General features: G+C 40.4%; 1 pseudogene; it reads right to left on the bottom strand.

Annotated features, from left to right (window-relative positions):
* Positions 1–652: 652 nt before the first annotated feature.
* Positions 653–4,505, bottom strand: LOC137254173 (uncharacterized; annotated as a pseudogene).
* Between the last annotated feature and the right edge of the window lie 3,370 nt (positions 4,506–7,875).

Below are 7,875 nucleotides of genomic sequence, written 5' to 3'. Positions count from 1 at the left end.
GAATTTTATTCTTAGCCGCTTAAGTTACCAAACAACGTTGTACACATGTTATTTATGGAAGAATTTTTCATATAACTGCTCGAATATGCTTAAACTTTATCTTTATCTTCATATTTTCAATTGAATTACTCCCAATAAAAATATAATGCATAAGAACTAAAGGATGCTTTAACCGAATCGGATTCAGACTTCCAACCACAACTGTCTTATAAATTGGTTGAACGTGGAAAAATCGAGCAGAACAACGAATGATGTAAAATAGTCTAAAGATGTTCGTACATGTTTAGCCAAAAGCCCAATAAATCGTTTAAACATAAATTAATTTCACTTGGCATGCAGTCTTGGTTAGAATAAGAGTAATGCATGAACGCGTTCCAAGCTCGAAACTTATTTGAGAGACATTCACACATGTATCACTTAAACAATTCACCACGCTATAATCCTTGTCGTTTCTAACACTCCAACTGGACCAGTGCTAACTTGTTCTGTTTTTATTAACTAAGTATGCTTTTTTCTTTTTACGTTGCCGCACACGGAGCCAAAAAAATTTATCTCCTTTTCAACAAATTGGAAGGCAAATTCCGTGATTAGAGATTCATTTATTGCCTTCAAATTTAAAGGATTAAGGAATACGCACGCAAGGGACATGGATTTGAGTTTAGATGAATTTATTAAAACCAAAAATATTTCTGTACCCTCGGTTGTCAACAAAAAATTCAAAAATACGGAATATCCACGTAAATCATCATTGCCTCTGCGAAAAACTCTTAATAAGCCCATATTTAAGCCCTCATCTGCTGTGCATGTCTATTAACCAAACTCATAATATTACTATAGATAACCCGCGAGTCATTTGGCACATCGGTTGTTCCGCTCAGGAGGCAAGGCTTCAATGGTAATCCACACTTACTTGCAAAATAATAGGATTGTCCTACGCCATCTTGTGCCTCATCACTCACTGGAAGTTTAACTTCAATTTCAAGCATATTTCTGATTGTTGAGTTTTCATATATTTCGTCGAAAGCACCCGCGTGATATAGTCCATTTGTTCCTCCGCACGTGACGTTGAATGGAACTTGATTTCTTGCATTGCCAGATGTCCAGCACTATTTGGCATACAGAGATTTCGTTGGAATTCGTTAGCCACATTTTGCCATTGTTCATCAGTCTTTGGTAGTGACACAAATAGGTCCTTGAGTAATTCATATATGTTGAGGCATACATTAGCTTTCATTTTTAGTATCACAGGTTTCGAGCCACGGAAGCAATATTCACGACATGAATGCACTTCACCCGTTGCCAAATACTTTAATGCTATTGCGATTCTCTCCTCGGCGCTAAACGATTTCTGTTTTCTATGTGGTTCATAGGAAATTATAACCGGCGATAAATTAGATACCTAAAATCGAAACTTTTTTTCAGTTATAGTGAAGAAACAATTAAAATGATATATCTCAATGCTACGAAGTGTACCTCTTGACGCAGGTTTTCTTTGCTCAGAAACTCAGTTTGGTTCTCTTTTCAACCATTCTCTTGTCCATTCAAGACGTCGTTTGCCATTTAATATGCCAGCCAAATCCAGTGCTGACATTTTCGGAAATGGTCCGACCCAAACCAGGTTGAGGCTTTGAAGAATATTGGGCCATCAAAACGCCAGCTTATATCAGGAAATTGTCGTACTAGCGCCGCTGCAGTAGTGGAGCGGTTAGTTTGGGCTGAGGTGACTACTCCCTCACCTCCGCCACTGACAACTTTATTATCCAGTTTCTTGTTGTTGTCCTTGTTGCTGCAACATGGTATAACATTCGCTAAAAGCTTCGGGAACTGCAGTTGCAAAGCTACAGTTGTTGGGCGTATGTAAGTCTTTGCTGTTGCATTATCATCCGCACGATTGGTCACTTTGTCAGTAGCACACCTTTGTTAGTAGCACACCTTTCAATTGAATAGTACGTAAAGATATTGAAAACATAAACATAAATATAAGGTTAATATGGTCCCCCTATATTTTTTGAAAACGTCTACGTTATGGTGTTTAGGTGTGGTCAGCCATATTCTGTAGTACAATTCAAGAAAGTTGATTTTTTCCTCAACCTGAAATGTCGAGCTACCGAACAACGAACAACACACAAGGCGACCATTAACAACAATATACGCACTAAAAAATGGCAGCAGCCAATGCAAACATATAAACACCGTCGGCTGATCGTCGATACTTGCTAATGTAGTTGTTGCTATTTTGTTGTCGATTCTATATATGGCCGATTATGATGCACTTTGCATGTAGCAAAATGAAATTATTCCACAATATAGTGAGCTTAATTGAATCACTATTTTATTATACTAATTTCACCGGACACTGTTCTTGTACAACTTTTGTTAACACAACTTATGAAAGGGTAGGCAAACGATTTATTACATCTAATATGACGGATCTTTGCTCACATTTGTTATACAAATACTATAAGAATTCGTGGCCAAAACGATTTCGTTTTCGGATTTCTTGTTTTCATGGGAGTAGCTCATAGCGGAATTACCCATTAATAGATCTTTATGCACATACTTCAAGTCGTATTGGTTTATCGGTCTAAAGCGTGCCAAATCGGCATCGAACACAGGTCCACCTACGCCAAGTTACCAATGTTCATTTAATTTGCAATTAAGTGCACCGCCGGTAGTAGCGTAGGAGGTATTTTAAGGTAACATGACTGTTCATTGGAATATTTTAACCTGAAAATGCAAAAGCAAAGTGATTAATGAAAAGATATAAATAAGGTTAAAATTAACAAATTTTACTATACGAACGGTAACTATACTCACCGCGTGTTTTAAATCAATGACATTTTTTTTCATTCAGGAAATGGAAAAGCTTAGCAGATGTAAAAATCTCTACATTTAATGCTTGACTGTCAATAATTATTGCAATACAAACGTTAGGCCTCATGCGCAAGCATCTCGCGCACTACACGTCAGGCACTACACGCCGCACTACACGTCACGCATTACATGCCGCACGACATATCGAGCACAACACGCCACACATGTCGCGTATTACATATCTCGGCCAATCATTCATCTGGTCGAGATTTAAAATACCTAATTCAACATTATCGACAATACACGTCAAAAATAATGTTGAATGGTGGAAGTGCACTCTGTAATACCTTTTCAGCCAGGTCTCGAACCGTTCCGTGTGGTGGCAGGCCACTCGTCGTGAAAACAAAGTTCACCACAAACCAAAAAAATAAATTTTAGGACTACTTCGGTGACATCTACCGACATTATTCAAATTATAAAATGCACTAAAGGCGCTAAAGCGACAGCCACATCGCTTGGATGCGTGCTAAATCCATTCTTTCTTCCTTTCTTTGCGCGCATAAGTATTGACTTATGGCCTTTAATTTTTTATTTCAATTAAATTTTATTTCAATAAAATGTTTTTTTTTGATAATATCTTAGAGATAATTTTTCTTTGTTTACGCCACCCAAACAACATTCCGTCAACCTCAATTTGGGCATGATCAATGATACCAATATTCTTTCAGATCATGACCCGTTACCAAACCTTATTGGCCAAGTCAGAGGGAGGCGCAAAGCGTTTCGACGTAGCTTGCCAGCTCTGCGGCAGGGATCATAGCCTTAGGATCTGTGCCGAATATCGAAAAAAATCCCCAGAAGAGAGGTTGCGGGCAGTACTTCTGCATAAGTACTGTCCAAACTGTCTGTCGCCTTTCCACCGCGTGGACAAATGTAACAGCAAGTATCGCTGCAAGAGGTGCCAAGAGAAGCACCACACCACGCTTCATTTAGATGAGCGTCGACCGGTAAGCGACGAGAGGACCACAAACGGCGAAGACAACACGTCCGACGATGCGTTGTCGATCAACCTCTCGGGGCCGGCTAAATCCTGGGCTCAGCAGGTGGAGGAAGAGGAAATGGAGGAAGAGAGAGCGAAAATGGAGGAAGAGCGGGCAAAAACGGAGACAAGACCGTCAACGGTAAATCATGGGATGCGCAGTTTCCGGCCGCTGTTACAGCATGAAAAAAGCGCGGCGAAAGCAAACAAACCTCGAAACCAACAAAATAATTGGCGGCACCGTGAGGTCGGATCCCATCGAAACTCAGATAAATCGTCCAAACTCGCAAGGCAGCAACGGCGAAAGAAATCGACGCCATACTCTCTTGAAGCCCAAAGTACAATGAAGCTAACGCGCGACACTCCGGAAGGCTTCCGGACAGGGCGGCTGCTCCAGGCCACACCATCGCCCATCATGCGGCCTTTCGTGCCCATTGCGCCGACGGCCATCGTACGAATCGAATCGCGTGGGTATTTACACCTGGTTCGGGCCATTATTGATCCCTGCGCCACTAGCACGATCGTCGATGCGGAGCTGGTACGCGACTTACAATTGGAGCGCCAAGGGCATGGACAATGCACCCTCATACTGCGCGGCAAATTCGGAGCGTCGACACGCATAACAACCCAAGCAGCCGTCGCCGAAAGCCATTTCCGTTTGAGTCCACCGTCCAATGTGGACCCCAAGATTGCCGCGCCCTTTGAGTTCATGCGGCTGGCTGATCCGCAATTCTACCGCTCATCACCGATACGGCTTACACTCGGCGCTGACATTTACGCCGAAATGATGGTGAGCGGTACACCGGCATCGACAGTTGGCGGTCTCCTAACCCAACCGACCGTGTTCGGGTTGGTGGTCTCGGGAGCCTGCCAAAAATAAATATCCGACTTTCATGCCTCACACATGCGCCATCTTATATATCTTTAAGTAAATATGCACGGAATTTAAAACCACGTACGTATATCTAATAACTTCTTTTCTTTTTCCACAGGAGAGCGAAACGTGAGGTCAACCATCTGGCGTGCAGTGCTTGCAGTCCGCATCTGCACTGCGTTCTTTCATTAGCGCCTTACTGGACGTGCGATCACGTGGCATCCCTTTTTTTTTAATGTTTTCTTTGTTGCTTACGGCAAGGGGGCCGGTATGTTTAGGCCACAGGCCTAAATATATCTCCCCTCCCTCGTAACATAATTTTCTTCGTTTACTACCACATATGCATGCTTGTGATCACTAATACACACAGGCATGTGTGAGTGGTAGTACGCATGTATCTTAGAGTTTTACCGCTGTGAGCCCGCGGTATAGCAACCTTGTTGCCGGGAAACCCAACGAAGGAGCTGTATCTCGGGTTCATGGGCTCATGTCGCAAAGAGGCTCGTCCTCTTTTAATCCAGCAGCCAGCAAAGGAACACGTAATCGCCCGTTCACGTAAGTTCAACTTTTCAAAATTATATTCACATATATATCATTTTCCACAACATTTGTTAAACCTTTTCTTAACACTTGTTGTATTTATATAAATAAAAGCACTCTGTGAATTCTTTTTATTAATACGAAATCCTTTTGGTGTTTTTATTTTTTCTTCCTTTTTTTCGCCTTAACCTAATCTTTAACAAATACGTGGGTGCGCGCCGTTGCCACCACGCATTTGTTCAGATCTATTAGATCCGTAGAAATATCGATACCATAAATCGTGCGGAATGCCGCTGCCTTTTCTCTGAGTTCTTCCTCCGTCAGATCCTGATACTTCCACAAAAACCTAAAATCGCAATGTCATTTACGGCTTCGAAACGTCTTGTCATGTTACCAATCAAGCAGTCCAAAAGAACGTAAAAAACTTGCTGTTTGAATTGAGTTTCGGAATCACACTCAGGTAATTCGCCAAGTGATTCATCGAACTGGCGCTTTCTTATCTTCCTTCTTTTCCCTGCGAAGGTATTCACAACTCCTATACTCCATGCCAGAACCTTAAATTATTGAAGTATGATCGACCATTGATCCCTGAACTTCTTCAACTCATCAATCAGGCTACGTATATTTTCTGTTTCCACCTCCAGTGTGGCATTTCTAGCTTGCAGTACCAGATTTCGATGGTTGATTACCCTAAGCACTTTGAGCCAAATGGAGGCTAAGAGGATATACTCAAATTTCCCCATATATGCTTCAATACCTTTCAAATCCGTTACTGTTTCTGAACTCAGATACAAAAGCTTGATTTAATCAATAGCTTTCTTGGGGAATGTGGGTTGCGAAAGGTTTGGCACTATCCACACGAGCAGACCATTGTGTTTGTGACATGCTCTGCAAGGAGAAATTAGTTTTTTCCTTGAGAATTTCCCATCTCTGAGGGCTTGCGCTAAAGATATTATACAATTTCTGCATAATACCGAAAAATGTGATGACTTCTGCACAACATTCAGCAGCTTTCACTCCACATAAATTTAAACTATGACAAGCACAAGGTGCAAATATTGCCAGGGAGTTATCTCTCAGGATATGACTCTGCGCTCCTTTGTAATGACCGCTCATATTACTGCCATTATCATACCCTTGCCCGCGGCAGTCATCCAGTGGAATATTGTGCTTTTTAGGGTGCTGCCAATCAGCTCAGCGATAGCTTCTCCTGTTTTTGCGTTACAATCGACAAACTCTAAGAAGCGTTCTTGGATTTTCCATTTTCCGGAGTCCCTGTCTAATAAAACATAACGCAATACAAAAACAGTCTGCTCAATATGCGCCGAATCAGGGGTTGCATCCACTATTACTGTGTAATACTTGACGGACTTTCTCTCGCCTTCTATCTTTCTAATTACTTGACTTGCACAGATGTCTATGAACTCATTTTGTATTCCATCAGACAAATAATGTGCTTGGAGACGATTATTTTCCATTTGAGATTCCCTCACCTCCAAATGTTCATGCAATAGGGGGTCATAATTGCTGATCAGTTCCAAAATGCCAAAAAAGTTTCCATTTTTCGGATTTCCGATCAATGAATTATCCCCTCTAAATGCCAATCCTTTTTCTCCAAGAAATAAAACAACATCAAGAGTTCTGCGAAGTATCTCTCCAGCGAGCTGCTTTATTTTTAAGGGTTTCCGCTAAGAGAAAATCCACTGAACTTGCATTTCGAATTCTCATTTCATATTGGCGCCACTCTATATAGCAAATTTTATGATTTTGACTATTTTCATGTTCAGGAATTTTGTGTGTGGCCTCTTCCAATATTTTTCTTTAGAATAACCTGAAGAATTTGTCAAAACTGATCGGGTATTTTCGGAAATTTTGCTGAAAATCCGGCATGGAAATCAAAAAAGCGTTTCTTTGTTGCACTCCAAACGAGCCAATCACGCTTTACTTTTTCTCGGTTTTTTTAGAGTAGTATGGAGTATGATTTGAAGGAAATGGCGACCACTTAAGTCGTTGGGAAGTCGAAATAAAATGTGATTTTAAGTTAGTTTAAGCATTTTTGACAGATAGCGCTTATAAAATTGTGTCAAAAACGTTTATCTAACTTAAAATCATCCCTTTCCGTGGCACTGAAAGTATTTAAAAACAGAATACATACATAATTTCGAAATTACTTTGAAATCGAAAGCTTACATTTTGGTATTATTAAGCGCTGTACGCAGATCAAAATCAAACATTCAAGAAAAATTTTGCATTTTTCTTGAGCATGAAAACAGCAGTAAAGCAATTTTGCATTTCACGATGCATGGCAATTTATACATGAATACCGCTTTTATAAAAATAAAACAAAATTTATGAAACTTTTTGATACCATTACCATACCAAATTATAATAAAACCACCCATAAGTTGCAAAATACTTAATTCGCTCATTGCATATCAAATACTTGGTGATCTCAAAATCAACTTTAGTATAAATATAAGCTGTACTAGTTTTACTCAGCTGAGCAGAACTCACAGAGTATATTAATTTTGTTCGCATAACGGTACCCTGTAACGGCATAAACTAATCGAGATAGATATAGACTTCTATATATCAAAATGATCTGGGC

The sequence above is a fragment of the Eurosta solidaginis genome, chromosome 5 (genome assembly GCF_040869045.1).
Source record: "Eurosta solidaginis isolate ZX-2024a chromosome 5, ASM4086904v1, whole genome shotgun sequence".
Lineage (NCBI taxonomy): Eukaryota > Metazoa > Arthropoda > Insecta > Diptera > Tephritidae > Eurosta > Eurosta solidaginis.
The sequence above is the reverse complement of the archived record's forward strand: the minus strand, read 5'-3'. Positions and strand labels throughout refer to the sequence as shown.